The 16,370-nt window shown below is 30.5% G+C and overlaps 1 protein-coding gene across 1 annotated transcript in view; it reads right to left on the bottom strand.

Annotated features, from left to right (window-relative positions):
- Positions 1-16,370, bottom strand: part of kdn (citrate synthase) — an 82,770-nt gene that overhangs the window by 65,916 nt on the left and 484 nt on the right. The gene's annotated exons all lie outside the window — the stretch shown is intronic.

The raw sequence follows: 16,370 nt of genomic DNA, 5'->3' as shown, positions 1-16,370 counted from the left end.
ATATTCTTTGAACAGACAGTAAATGGTGAAGTATACAGGAATATTGTGCGCCAATTGTGTACCTCCTGGAAACTCAAGAACCGTATTGCTGGTTTCAGCAAGACGGCGCTACATACCACACGTCTCGAGAAACCATGGATTTTCTGCAAGAGTTCTTTGATGACCGAATAATAAGCAAGGGCTTATGCCCTCCAAGGTCCCCAGACCTCACATCTTCTGACTAATTTTTGTGGGGCTATATTAAGTCCGAGGCACTATTGATGAACTTAAAGTCAATATTACAGACTAATCACGAATATTTTCAATGCGACTCTTAAAAAAGTTTCTGCTAAATGCTGAAAAGAGTCCGTGCGTGTATAACCGCAAGGGCTGGGCATTTTGAGCATATTCTTTAACAATTATGTAAGTAATAGCTTTTTATTAAATCTCTTTTGTAAGTAACAAATACATTTTTTCTTCCACCTAAATTTCCCTTTCTTAAATTATCTTTAAAATTGGGTAACAGGACTAAAAAATCAGTCTGTATAAAAACAATAAACTAAACCGCGCGTAAAACTAATATTGACACTGAAATGAACCGTACGTAAAACACGATGATGCTTATAGCCTGTGCGACAAACTCTCCCTTACTATATACCGAAATATAATTTAACGTTCAGAAATATTTTTCATTTAGGTTATGTAATAGAACTAAGACGATTTATGAATATATACGAAAGGGGAAAAAAACAAAATCATTAACTTAAACGATTTATGAAAAACGTTTGTATTTGATTTCATAACCGATGGCCCTCCGTATATTAAAAAATTAGTCGCCGGCAATATCATAGATGCTTCTCGAACGAGCAGAAAAAAGGAACATCACGATGAAATCGGACCTGTAAAGAGTGTTAAGATTTTAAATCGTCGTTAAGGTTAACTACCGATAAATTATTCATCGGTTCAGCGTTCTTGTACGAAGAAGGAGGTACGAGTAAGTAAATGCAAATCGGGGAAATCATCCTCATGTTTTAATGTATAATTTAATTTTTTGTTGAATATAACAGTCGAAAGGTAATACCTAATCATTTTTTTTCGTCCTGTTGAAATACTAATATTACCGAATATGAAAATTTAATAATTTTTCCAGATAATTAATAACAAATGTCATTATGCTCATTAATAATGAAAATTTATTACGCTTATAAACAAAATGATTTACACGGTAAAAGCTACTTACTTCCATTTTAACTTAAAATAATTTACACAGAATCATTAAATAAAGAAGCAACAGGTTTTGTTTACAGTAAAAGCGATCATACATTATTAATAACAATATTTAATGCTTAAAATAGAAGGTAAAAACTGCTAAATAAGACAATACTATCTACAGTATATGACTGAATAAATTAAATTTCAGTCGCTAATTTCTTGCACAGATTAACAATTACAAAACACAATTTTACATCTCTCAATTATACGGGAATACTCATTTCTCCAGAAATTCACGCGTTAATTTATTAAATTAATAATATTATGTCGGAGAGAAGTTTACGTTTTTTTTCAAAGCGCACGATCGCATATTTTAACGTATAATTTAAATAGAAGCGTTATGAGAGCAAAAAAATTTCATCGTATACATCTTGAGCGCAAGTAACACAAACAAAAATAGAAAATTATAACGCAAGAATATATCTGCTAAAAATAGAACTCCGTCTTGAGGCCTGTTATATTAAAGGAAACAAAATAAAATCGGCCTTTTTTTTAACGTTATATAAATTTAAAAATTCAAGAAAGAAATATATATATGTATATCAAATGGTCGAACGGGTTATCGACACCAAAATTTTCAAAAAAAATGTAAGCTACAGTTCAGAATCCGCATCGAATTCGTACGTCACAAACAATATTCATGAAATCCATCGACCGTTACGTACCAGGCACCTAAAAAATATACAAAATAAAAAGAGGCATATAAATGATGTTTACGAATGATCTCGCCATAACGATTCTACATATTAAACTGAATAAGAAATATTCTGAAAATATTTCATTTTTTACCACATTTTTTCCAGATAAACTTAAGGATACTGAATTCAAATTAGGTAAGTACATTTTATAGATGAAATTTAAACAATATACCAGATTTCCTTAAAAAATTTATAAAAGGGGAAACTTTTTAAAAAAATCTTTAATACAAAATTTCTTAAAAACCAATTATTTTATAAAGTAAAAATAATAAGTCACGTACTACAAACATGTTAAACAATCGCTAAAAACTTATTTTTTTTCAAAAAATATAAACATTATTGTTTAATTACTTCTTTTTGTATCGAGTTACAACAGATATTTATAATAAAAAAAATAGTTTAATTCATTTATTTGACCCGTTACAATTAATCGAATATAATTTCCAACTTAAAAATTAAATTTTCTTTCTTTCTTGAGAAATTTTACATTGAACGTTAAGTATTTTGTCATTTGTTACATTATGACGACAATTGTAAATTTGAAAATTATTTTTTAGTATACGTTAAAAATACTGTATACAAATGCGCATATAAAAAACTGAATACAATTATGTACATTTCTTAGAAAAAAAATCTGATGTGGGCACCACATGACTTCCTTATACGCCTATTAAATTACATATAATTTTTTTTTTTAAATCAAAAGTACATAAAATTTTATTTCATTAATAACTTCTAATATTTTTTCATAATTTTTTATTTTATTGTTATTATTGAATGATTTATTATTTACTGTAATTTTTTCTTTTTACAATCAGAGGTTAATAATTATTAATAAAACAATAAACTTAAATTAAAAAAAAAATTTAGAAAAATGGAGATGAAATCGGACTTGAACCGATGTGCCTTCCCCCTTCTAAGATCCAAATATTTCATTAATTAAAATTTTATTTGTCTATAGCTCTGGAACCGATGAAAATAAGTACCACTTATGATACATAGATGAAAAGCTCTTTTATTACTGCAGTAAAGAAAAAGTTCAAAATCCAAATTGTTTGGATTTTGGGCCTTTTTGGTCCAGTCGATTGCAATCAAAAGGGGAAGTGCAGAACTAAATGTTACAACAGCCCTAAATCCAAAATTTCAACATCCTACGGCTAATCGTTGTTGAGTTAATCGTCGAAATTAGCCGAAGTGAATTCAAAATTTCGAAGGGATGTCAAAATGGATATTTCCGTTGAAATCTGAAAACCGAAATTTTTAGCGATCAGAACAGTTCCTTTACTTCGTACAAGGAAGTAAAAACACAGACAGATAGATTGAAAACTAAGCGATTTTAGATCGACAATCGATGACATAGTTTCATCGGTATAATTAAGCAGTCTCATTCCTGAAGTTAGACGTAATCGTTTGTAAATTCTCCGTTAAAGTTACGCGGACGTCATCGAGAAGTAGTTTCTTCATTTAAAGAAACGTCAACTTAAAATTTGCATTAAAAAATAAATCTATAAATATTTATATCATCCTCCACGCGTTCGTTAAAATTAGTTGAAAAAGTATGCTAGAATAAATAAATGAATTCGTATCACAAAAACAATTGAAATTGCTTGCGTAACAGTTAAAATTGTTTTTTTAAACAAAATCTAGATTTTAATTAGCTTTAATCTTATTTTTAGACTGATTAACAAATCGATATATTATCTTAATGTTATAAGAACGAATTATTACGGAAGAGCGACAGTAATTATGAAACTATCTTAAATTCAAACCAATATTAAAAAGGAAAAAAATTGAAACGCTAAAAATCTGAAAATAGGTTATATAAATGTTAATGAACTTAAATTAAGACCAAACAACTTTTGACGGTATTTCCATTACACAGGTATACAAATTAACAACGTAGCGACAGAGATACTTATAAACTAAAGTTATACAGTAACTTCTACACACATCTATCTGTGTAATTTGGCCGTTCGGTTTAAAATAAACGGCAAAGATAATTAACGCCTGTCCTAAGCCCGACGAAAATATTTATTACCGAATTATAACTATTAAAAACATTTAATACTGAATTATAACTGTGCTCATTATTTTTTTTTCATTTTCAACTAGTGAACGACCGACAAACACAAGTTATTATTGCCAGAAAAAAGCAACGAAATGCTACATCATCATAATCTAACAAAAAAATTTACTTAATTTTGAAAAAGGTCTAGAAAAAGACAGCTATACCAGCTCATTCATAGCCGGATTCATTTCATTTGTTGTTGAATTTGTAACCACGAATCTAACAATCCATGATGTAAAGGCAAGGTTAACTTATGTCGCGTTCAACAGCAAATATTTTGTATCGATAAGGCGTATCAAAAGTATAAGCTTTAGATAAATATAAACCGCATCGAACGGAATCGGTCAATTTAGATCCGTCGATATAAACAACAATATAGGGATTTTGTCGATATACCAGACGATCGAGTAAATATATAGAGTTGATTGTAGTCGAAGGCATAACGGGATGTATAAAAAAAATCATTTAATGATTTCATCGTACCAAAACCATAAAAAATCATCGAAGTGTACAAAACTAAAACGCTCATAGCAGTCGTACAATAAAGGCGGTCAGTAAAATAGCATTAAAGCTTACGTCCGCAAACAAGGTAATCGAGGATGCCCGAAGAACCTCGATGCGATTATCACAAGCCTAAATGAAAACGCACCTAAAAAAATCGGGGTATCTTGTTACGGACAGTAGAACCGAAATTTGCAGAACCATTCACCACAGAAAAGTACATAAAACCCGCCGGGTTAGTCTAGCGGTTAAACTCGTCATCGCAAAATCAGCCGATTTTCGAAGTGGAGAGTTCTAAGGTTCGAATCCTTGTAAAGGCAGTCGCTTTTATATGGATTTGAACCCTAGACTGCGCATACCGGTGTTCTTTAGCGGTCATGTTTCAATTAACCGCGTCGGGAAGGCGATGGCAAACCACTCTAAAACCCGCCAGGAAACTTCCAGCGGCAGAAACATCACCGCCTATGGAATCGCCAAGAGACGAACGCGGCTGAATGGCTAAATTTAGTTTTGATCGGCTTAAACCTCACCCGGGCTCGGTGAAGTTAGGTACGCGCGTTCTATCGGCACCATCGCTATACTGACTGCATGTAAAACATAAAAAAAAACCTAAAAAATTTGAATTTTTTGGAAATATTATAAGTTGTATTTGGAAATATTCAATCCACAACAAATAATCATCAAAATATACAACTAAAAATTTTACGCGCGGAATAATGAAATTTGCTGACTCAAAAATAAAGAAATGAAAGTAAGAAAATTAAAAAATAATCTGTTATGGATAGTCAACAGATAGGATAATTAGCACAGTTAACAAGATATCTTATTAAAATCAGATAATGAATATTTCTATAAAAAAGGGGAAATCCGTTGCATTTTACAAAATAAAATGATTCATAGTTTCACAACAAAAATAAACGGTAAAACATTAACTTCTTAGCTATAATAACTCATTTAAATTAACTTAAAACTTTTTATTAAAAAAATTATATTCAAAAGTCCTTCCCGCTTTCTAAGATTAATTAATAAAAATTATTAAAATTAGATCGCTATAATCTTGGTTCGAGTCGTATTAACTGTTTAAATGATGTGCAACTAATTTCAATGAACCGAAGTAATCAGTCGATGAACACACACTTAGCACTGAAGAAATTTGAACTCGTACGTATACAATATATTTCCATTTTACCACTCAGGAGGAAAAGGAATAAAGAATTAAATAAATAAAGAATTAAAAGAAAAAATATTCAGGGCAACTTGAAACTTGTATATTGATTCCACCGATTCTCTTCACACATACTGTTTTTGTACACGGTAAAAAGAATTACTTATTCACTACTAGAAAAAATTTTAAAACAAAAAATAAATTTTCAACACACTTTTTTAATTTTAGAAGTAAGAATAAAAAAAAAAGATTTAAAAAATTTAATGTGAAATAGGGAATAATCGAAAGAGAAAAAAACCAAAAAGTTATAAGTTTGTAAAATTCACCGACAAAAATGTGATTATGAAAACTTTAATACGTAATCAAGTAAGAGGTTTCATACAACGAAACTAATGTAAAACTTGTAAAACTAGGTTTTGACTTTCTCAACGAGTGAAAGTAGTACTTATCAAAGTAGTAGTGTAGTACTCATCCTAAATGTTTGTACTTATCAGTTATCATAATAATGGTGTGAAAATGAATCTATGTATAATTGTTTCCATAGCTTTTCTTTTTTTTGGGGGGGGGGGGAATGTTCATGTCCCATAAGTAATAAAAGAATTATTAAAAATAATGTGGACTTAAAAATAATTCATAATTATTCAGTTTTTTTTACGTTAATTCTAGTTCCGTGAAACTTTTATAGCGTGTAAATCATAAAAACCCTGCCCCCCCCCCCCTTAAGACGTGGAACCTATCATTTAAAATAAAAAAGGAAGTTACTATGAAAGTTACATAAAATTAATTGTACTTGTATCCTTGAATCTTTTTCTAGTCGTAATAAGATTAGGTTTGTTAATTAAACAAACGTTTTAATAAAGGAGAGTAGGATTAATTTTTCGTCGTACGGCTTTTTTTAATTTGTATTTCTGGTCAAAACGGGAGGCCCGCTAGCGAATAATATTTTCAGCGAAGATGTTGCAGCACACGTCTAGGATTTTAATAATCTCAATTAGATCTCATTAACCCTTTGCGCTCGGTTTTTTTTAACACGAAGAAGACATTTCAACTATCCCGTCCAGCAGAAGTGGACAATGCCATTATTCATTTCAGCTCGTATTTAACCGTATGTGAATTGGCATCTGAACTCTCCAGTCCAGTACAACTGGACGACACTGAAATGCTCGAACCCCCTCCTGTCCAGTTGTACTTAACAACGACGCGGTATAATACTTTATTTTTTTGTAAACCTCCTTTTGTTTTGTACTGCCCGTTCGGTGCTGGAACCTGGTGAAAACATATGAAACTACTAGAAACAGGATCGTTTTTGTAATATTTCCGTTATCAACAACGTGTTAGCAGTGATAGTGGAGACACAAGCTTGCACTCTCGGAGTACTTTCCTAGTCTATTTATTTATCATGACTGACGGAAATCTTCCTATTGATATAATCAATAAATTGGAAAAAGATTTATCCGGCTATGAAAGCAATGAAGACAGTGATTATGATTACAATACTGAAGACAGTGACCACGGCAGTGACATTAATAGTAGTTTACGTGACGACTCTGATGATAGTGATTCTTGGATGAAAATTTTCAAGATCAAGAACAGGAATTACCAAACCGGCAACAAGCACCTAATCCCCAAGCTGGGCCAGCACGAGGACGTCGACAGCGTGCCGCAAATCCTTCGTCGGACCCCGGGAAAAGGATGATGTGTTTTAATAAATTTCCTTATGTTCAAAATAGTAGATTTCGGCTTCCTCCAAATTTTAATAGAGATTCTGAAATAGATTACTTTAGTTTACTTTTTACGACGTTTTGAGAGAAATAGTAACATAAACAAACAGGTTTGTAAGAGAAATAATTGTTAAAAGTACACCGTTACAGAACAGATCAATGTGGCATTCATTCGCTAATGTTAGATTGGAAGGTCTTTTTAGGTGTAATAATTAATATGGGGATGAATCCGAAAACATAGATGAATATTTTTCAAACGATCGGAATGAGTATTTCCCATTTTTTAAAGATGTCTTTTCGAAGCAGAGATTTTATCAAATTTTTTGGAGTCTTTATTTGAATCCTCCATCACAGGGCCCTGCCCTGTGCGTGGGGTTCTGTCTAGAACAGGGAAAGTCAGAAATAAACGCATTTCTGACTTTAAGTAAATTTTTAATAAAATAAAGATCATTTAGTCCTTTTCTAAGAAGTTATAAAAATCGTAAATGCTTTTTGTTGAAAGGAAAGTGTAGAACAAAAACTACATGTCCCTTCCTCAGGCCAAAGAAAACAACTAATTTTTGAGCCAAGTGCATTATTTAATGATGACCCCTGTCAAACCCTTATTAAATAATACAAACAAATTCTCCCTCTGGGTACAAACCATACTGCTAATGTGTCATTGACCCTGCATTGCTTACGAATAATGCACACTTTTATACTTCTATTTACCAGCTACTCATTCTTTTTTTTAATAGGCATAATGTTTTCTTTACGTTAAAATTTTTTTTGAAAATATGTACAAAGAGTTCTGTTTAATTTTTATGTAATAAATTTATTGTAATATAATAGAAAGTGTTAATTTTTACTTTTAATATTATTAATTATATAATGTTGGTATTACAGATAGGTAACGATATCTTAATCTATTACACCTTATATTTTTTTCATATTCTATCGAGGGTTTTTCAATATTATTATTCATTAAATAATTAAATAAGTCAAATAAATTGTTTAAATCTTGTATTGATAATGTTTAACCCAAATATATAAATAAACAACTTTAAATACTAGTTTCTTTCGATTTTTGCACTCTTATGTCAAGTTTTAAAAAATTACGTTATAAAAAATAAATTAAGCGAATAATAAGATTCGCCAAAAAATAAAGGAAGCAAAGAAAATGAGACTGTGAAGGTTTAAAATACAAAAGTTATCAGCGATATAAATTAAATAAATGTAAAATCTGTGAAAAAAACTAGGGTTTCAGCTAAGCAAGCGCTAGCTACAAAATCAATGTAATTTTCCGTGGTTCTATTTTAATGGAATTGTAATATTATTTTGTTAAATACAAAAACTCAAATTCTTAAAATTAATTCCGAGCTGTAGAGGAGTCAGGGGAGATTTTTAATAAACTCAAAATTCAAACAAAAAAATTCGCCATGTCCAGTGACATTGGATAGGAGAGCGCAAAGTGTTAAAATTAGTATCTCTTACTTTCATTAAAGAAGATAAAATTCGATCGATCTTTTTCAAAATTTCACTCGGAGGAAATTTAAGTACATAAGGCTCTTTTATTTCATCATTAAGGTAATAGTATTTACAACTACCCTAATGGTGGAATTATTTCTATTAAACTAAAACTAACCTCAAATTTAAACTACTACAGCGGTAAAAGGATTATTCAAATCGGTTCAGCACGGTAAAACGTACATAAAAATTAAATTACTTTTAAAGTTGATATTTAATAATTTAAAAATTCCACGTTGTAATTATATTCAACAAATGTAAATCAGGTTGACTTTTACAACAAATAGTAAACCGTTTGGAAAAATTATCTCATCCTAGACATTAATTTTTTTCTGAAACGAATAAGCGAATAAATAACTATATACAATATAAATCTGGATGAAGTTTTACCGTTTTTTTCCTAGATGATGGCATATATGTTCAAAGAAAATTGTCGGCTACAGAATTTACACGAACGTAACATACTAACACATTTTTACATCAAGCTGGTGCGCAACGTGTATACTAAAGTTTATAAAAGTCAGCGTACCCAAAATTAAATAATTTGAAAAGAACAGATAAAAACCTACCATTATTGAATAAAATTAAATATACAGAAGACACCTAATGAAATTCCACTGAAAAATACTTTTAAACGCAAAAAAAATGTTCTTTACGTTAAATCCCTATAACATATTCAGATCGATAAGCGGTCGACTGAAAAAAGACTCGCAAAGTAGTTACCGCAAAAATATTAACTACAGGCCTTCAAAAATGACATAACCTGTCCTTCACAAATTATGGTAACTATTATTCGACATATACTGCATGTCACACGAGATATTGACAGTTTCCGCACTTATCGGCATGCAAACATTTGACCTCAGGAAAAATTGAAAAAATTCATTATATAACGTTTATTCAGTACAAAAGTAAATGACAGCACGATTATAAAATTAAACACTGAAACGTAAAATCGTTAAAAATTATGCTTCGCAGATTAAAATTTGGGAAATCCGGTTTAGTTTACCGGTGAAATTAAACAGGATTATCTTCTCGAGCAACATCATTCATACATATCATATCTAAGCGACGGCAAGAAAATTCTTTTTAAAATCGGGGTTGTAACATCGTACACAACAAGTAATAAGTTTAAAGAAATAACGGTAAGAAACGGTAATGGTTTAACGAAATAAATGTAAGAAACTGTAATGATTTGAAGACGTGGTAATTTTATAATAAATTCTTGTTAAATGCAAGAACAAAATAAAATAAATTTTTCAGCACGGTGCAGTTTTCACACACAAAAAAGCTATTTATTTTTGTGCAAGTACATTTTCCAATAAGTAACACTGTAAGAGAATAAAAAAGAGCGCAATTTTTACACACCATTTTTAAATTGCTATGTAAAGCTGTCTAATCTGTCAAGATCTGTTAGAACTTCATTTGCCTTAAACATTTTACTGGACTAAAAAAAAGCAATTTGATGGCATCGCATAAATCTCAAAGAAAATTAAAACATGTACTAGTACAGAGAATATACCTAAAAATTAACTGTTAAACAAGACTGCAGGTCCATCCAGGTCCCTCCCTAAACAAAGTAGGGATGAGTTGGTCATCAAGTAAAAATGGATGAATTCAATCTATTACAATAATTGCAACAGCTTAAACTTATACACAAATAATCTACCTAAACGATGCCTTTATAGACTAAAATCATTAATTTATCGATAAACGGTATTAAAAATTTGAATTTTCTAACATTCTAATACAGTTAATATTATAACTCATTCTACCGTGTGTATTTTATAATTTTATAACTACTTGAAGTTAAAAATTTAGGGGAAAAATTACAAAACAAAGAACGGGGTCTTTAACTCTAACAAACATATACATGTTTATTTAAAATTGCAGATTTAACCAGACCGCTTGGATGTACAGCATCTGGAGGTTACACAGAAGCTGAAAAAAGTTACAAAATGAATAGGAAAATCGATGTTGCCGCCGACTGCGAAATACTTGGAGTCATATGTTTTTTAAACCATCAAAACATTAAGCCGGCTGAAATTCAGAAGCAGTTGGTTACTGTGTACGGTGATAATGTAATGAATGAAAAAAACGTCTGAAAATGGTGTGAAAGGTTTAGAAATAACAGAATTTATGTGCACGATGAAGAACGTTCAGGGAGGTCCTCGATAATCACGAAGGACTCATTGAAACGCGTCTATCATGAAATCAGAAAAGATCGTCACTAAACGATTTCCGACCTGCCCCTTCTTTTTCCAGATTTTTCAAAAACTGCTATTAGTCGCATTGTTCATGATCAATTAGGCTTCAAAAATGGTTTGTGCACGTCTTAACGGAACGTCACAAAAAAATCTGAATGGGATTTCCATTGGAATTGTTGATGCGCTACACAGAAAAAGGTGACGAACTCCTTAATTCAATTTTTACAGGCAATGAAACATTGATTTCGTATTTCCACGCCAGAGAGATAACGGCAGTGAAGTAAATGGCATCCTTCGATCACCAACCAGAACAACAAAGGTCAAACCACTGTCATTAGGACGTAAACTGATGGCCACAGACTTTTGGGATCGGTTTGGCATACTGCTGATTGATTTCATGCCACGTGGAATGACTATAAATGCAGAAGCCAACTGCGAAACTCTACGTAAATTACAGCGCGCCATTCAAAATTGGCGACGTGAGCGGCTGACCGACGACGTCGTTCTGCTGCATGATAATGCAGGTTCACAAGTTCGGGTCCGGCATGTGATTTACCGAGAACATTTTGTTGGGAAATTTACGATCATCCACTATATAGTCCGGACTTAACTCCTTCTGATTACCATCTGTTAGAGAAACTGAAAGAATTTTTAAGCGGTAAGTAATTCGCGGGCGACTTAAAAATGCTGTTAATCAGTGGCTAAATGGACTCGCGGCAGAAGAATACGAAGGGGGTATATTGAAGCTGGTGTATCGCAACGATAAATGTGTTAATTCGTGTGGAGATTATATAGGGAACTAGTATAAGGTATCTAATTTAAGAGAAATATTTATAAAGTTTTCAGAAAAACATTTCTTTTTTACAATGAAACGGGTCTTTACTTTAGAGATAACCTCTCGTCGTATAATCCTGAAGCTTAATGTCAACAGTTATACCCCAGTTTATGAAAAAGATACAAAACGTGATGTATGGCTGTTGTGCGCATGCGCACATAGGAATCAGCACGCGATGCTGCGAGGGAGAGAGAGCACTGTCACCCAGTGACCGACCCTGGCCGTGCTGGTGGAAGGAATTTTTTTTTTTTACTCCGCGTGTGTATGGAACGTTCCTTGTTAGTTCCCTTTTCTAGTTTATTCGGTGGACGGAATATAAAAGCGGTTTAGTTGTTTTTACAGTAGTGATCAAAAGATGGCGGAAAGCAAGGGCTCTCTGATCGCCAAATCTGTCCAAAAACACGCTGGAAGGGCGAAAGAGAAGGTAATCACGGTAAGAAGGTAATACGTATATTACCCAATATATATAACCGGATATTCAACCGTATTCTTGAATGTGATAAAGTTTACAATTATTCTGCTTCCAACTATTCTATTTCATTAATTTTTTTCGGTTCTCTTCTTTCTTTTTCCTGTTTAGCCTCCGGTAACTACCGTTTAGATAATACTTCAGAGGATGAATGAGGATGATATGTATGAGTGTGAATGAAGTGTAGTCTTGTTCTCTTATTTTACAGAAAACTTTAACCGTGGCCTTGAAAAAGCACAGAAAAACATTTTCTGGAACAGAAACCCCCCACTAATTTTAGCTACGAGCCGCCACTGCACATAATAAAACAGAAATAAAGACCAGAGACTGAAGTAAAGCCGTCGAAGTAAACGTCCTTTCGGCGAACTACGGACAAACGTTAACTTTTATTTATATGAACGATATACAGACAGCGCCGCTTGCTACGCAAAATTAATCATTAAATAACTAATTTTATATTATAATAAAATTTAAGATTCTTCCTAAGCTTTCCTTATAAAAACCACGTAGCAATCTCTTGCAGAACGTGACTTAGTCAGAATCATGATATAGTGCTGCATAAAAAATTGCGCTGAAAAATACACTATCTGTATTTAAAATTTCGGGTATTTTCTGTTTTTCCCCGCAACGGTTTCTTTTACGTTACGTAGTAGTAGAATTAAAGAAATTATAAATCGGTGTGTTATAATTATACGCTTACAATTATAAATATAATCTAACAGAACTTTACCTACGCTCGCTAACCTTGACTAGCGAACAAAGCGAACGTACGTTAAGTTCGGTTAGACTATGTTTATAATTTCTCTACAAATACCGTATAATTATAACATGAGCGATTACTAATATGTAATGTAAAAAAAATCATTACAGGGGAAAAACAGAAAAGACCCAAAATTTCTGCTTGACTAAAAAATTTACTAGATAACCGGCTAACAACCATGCTGAAACTTCAATAAATATACTGGTAAAGGAATCGTTCCGATCGACCATGTAGTTCTTTAGTTTTAATGAACATCAGTATATACATGCACATCGACGTTCTGGATTCATAATACAAATAGCAGATATAAAATTTGGCATACCGTTCGGTTTCAAAGCGGAAGAAATTATAAAAGAGTAACATCAAAACATCATCATTAACAAGCATTATATCAAAAGAATAGAAAATATTGTACAATGCATATTTCTTACGAGAACTACTTACAATAAAATCAAGGGGAATACAACTCGACCTTCAAGTGTCACAGAACGTACAAGGGCAAATCATTAACAAGTGAGAACAAAAATCTGATTTTCTTTAAATTTATAAAAAATGCAGCTGTTCAATTAAAATCCAACATTACTGTTAACGAAACAACAAAACATAGAAAAGCCCAAATTACTCTGGTGAATCAGAATAACATAGCAAATTTACTGCAATTCATTATGTAAGAACTATATATAGAAAACAGATCTAGATATTCTTAATTATGCTAAAAAACAAATATAAAAAAGACAAACTAGTATTAGCAAATAAAATAAAAAATTAGATATTATTAAAAAAATGAATGAAAGACTATACAAACAGACCAATGTGAAAAAATGCGCATTTTAAAAGGTAGGTTACATGTCTACAAAAGTTACTTAAAATTCATACATAATGAAACAACATACCTAAATGAATAAAACATAACATCAGTAGTTAACTAAAACTTGGGGGGGGCTAATCATATATATGTATATAAACACATGGCTAAAACAAATGAAGTTAAGCTAAAATGAAATTTTTATTAATAAAATAAACAATACTACTTCATAAACTCTAATGTTTTCTAAATAGGAAAATTTTATTTCATTTTCGGTAAATATTACTAAAATCACATTTTGAAATAATAACTACTACCGATTCAGTTTTTTACTGTGCAACAAATACATGACGTACAAAGCATAATTAATAGACAAAAATAAATTAATTTTAAAGAATTTGCATAATTATAGGATAAACTATATTACACAAAGTTATAACACATCATACTGTTACTTCATTAATATCCTTATTGGCTGAAGTCCTTGTGCATTCCCATAAAATGCATTACTTTACGTGCTAGAACTAAGGCAATTCCCTCCCAACATATGCCAAAATGAAATATTGCATTCAGATTTCTTAAATGTGAACAGGAATCCACATTTTTTAAACAGATTACATAAAAAAATGTGATGTTTCTGTTCTGGTTCTCGAGATGATTAATAATTTACAACAATAATGAACAATTTATCACGATAAATAATCACAAAAGTACAAGATGATATAAACGGTTTCAGAAGATATAAATAAGGTATGAATATATTAGCAATTGAACCTCAACTACTGTAAATTCTAGATTACACTTATTAATGACTATCACATAAAATATCTCGTTTCACAACTCAATATTTCAGAAAAAACTTAGAAGAAAAATTCTTTTAATTCTTACAAGTTCAAAATTAATTCTTGGTCAAGATAGTCAAGTAAATGACTCAATAAAAAATATCATGGGCAAAAAAGAAAACATTAATTAACATCAAATAATAGCTAGAATAACAAATATGAACAAGTAGTAATTTCAACAAGGCTTTGTCATAACCTTGAAATATATGACCCCTTTCTGATACATACAGGCAATACTATGACTACTACTATAATTTTTTTAAGTTAAACTCTTGTAAAATAGAATACGTATGTGTATATACATATATATAAACAGAAGTAAATAGATTACAGGAATAAGAACATATCATTTTAATCAACTTCACAAATTCACCTTCTGCAGTAAATATAAAAAGATATAATTTACTTTTTAATTACATTCATTCTTTATTTTTTATTAAAATTCATTCTTTAAGGTACTTCCAGTATCAGATCCTTTCTTATAAGATGCTGAATTTTATTAACAGCATTTAAGTTAAATAAAAATCATTTATAAAACAGCCATTTAAGAAATAAAATAATAGTTTTTTTATTTATAAATTTTTAACTTGCACGTTCTTTTTAAAATTCATACAATTTACCAGAGTAGCAAATGAAAGCGTCCCTTCAAGAATAAATAAAACAGTAAGATGCACCTTCTATTTTTGCTTAAGAATGAATACATAGATTTTATAAAAATTGAATAATAAAGTGTTTGTAATCATTATAAAAATGTTCAACAGAATGTCAATATAATAAAAACATAATTATATTCTTTGATTTGTGCATGTATATTTTTTATATATAGTGAATTATTTTTTTAGCATTTGTATGTGTGTATATATATATATATATATATATATATATATATATATATATATACGTTCTTTTTAAAATTCATACAATTTACCAGAGTAGCAAATGAAAGCGTCCCTTCAAGAATAAATAAAACAGTAAGATGCACCTTCTATTTTTGCTTAAGAATGAATACATAGATTTTATAAAAATTGAATAATAAAGTGTTTGTAATCATTATAAAAATGTTCAACAGAATGTCAATATAATAAAAACATAATTATATTCTTTGATTTGTGCATGTATATTTTTTATATATAGTGAATTATTTTTTTAGCATTTGTATGTGTGTATATATATATATATATATATATAATGTATTATTAAACTATGCAATTCGTGGATAGATTTAACAAATAAATTCAAGTCATTTAGATTCTGTCCATCAGAATAGGATACTGAAAAACTGAAGTAGAGCACAAATAAATCCTTCAAGCACATATATATATATATATATATGCCCTTTGGTTCTTATTATTCTTCTACTGAAAAGTGGATAAAGTTAAAAATTAAAAGTAGTAAATTTTGGAGATTCACGTATATGTATATTAACTTAGTATTAGTAAGAGTATTATTAACTTCAGTAATGTCTCCGGTTTTGAACAAATTTTAACGGTAAGAATGGGTGAAAATGGAAGCAAAATACAGAGAAAAATACAATCACTGTTT

The sequence above is a fragment of the Lycorma delicatula genome, chromosome 2 (genome assembly GCF_047948215.1).
Source record: "Lycorma delicatula isolate Av1 chromosome 2, ASM4794821v1, whole genome shotgun sequence".
NCBI lineage: Eukaryota > Metazoa > Arthropoda > Insecta > Hemiptera > Fulgoridae > Lycorma > Lycorma delicatula.
Note: the sequence above shows the minus strand (reverse complement) of the source record. Positions and strands in the feature narration are given on the sequence as shown.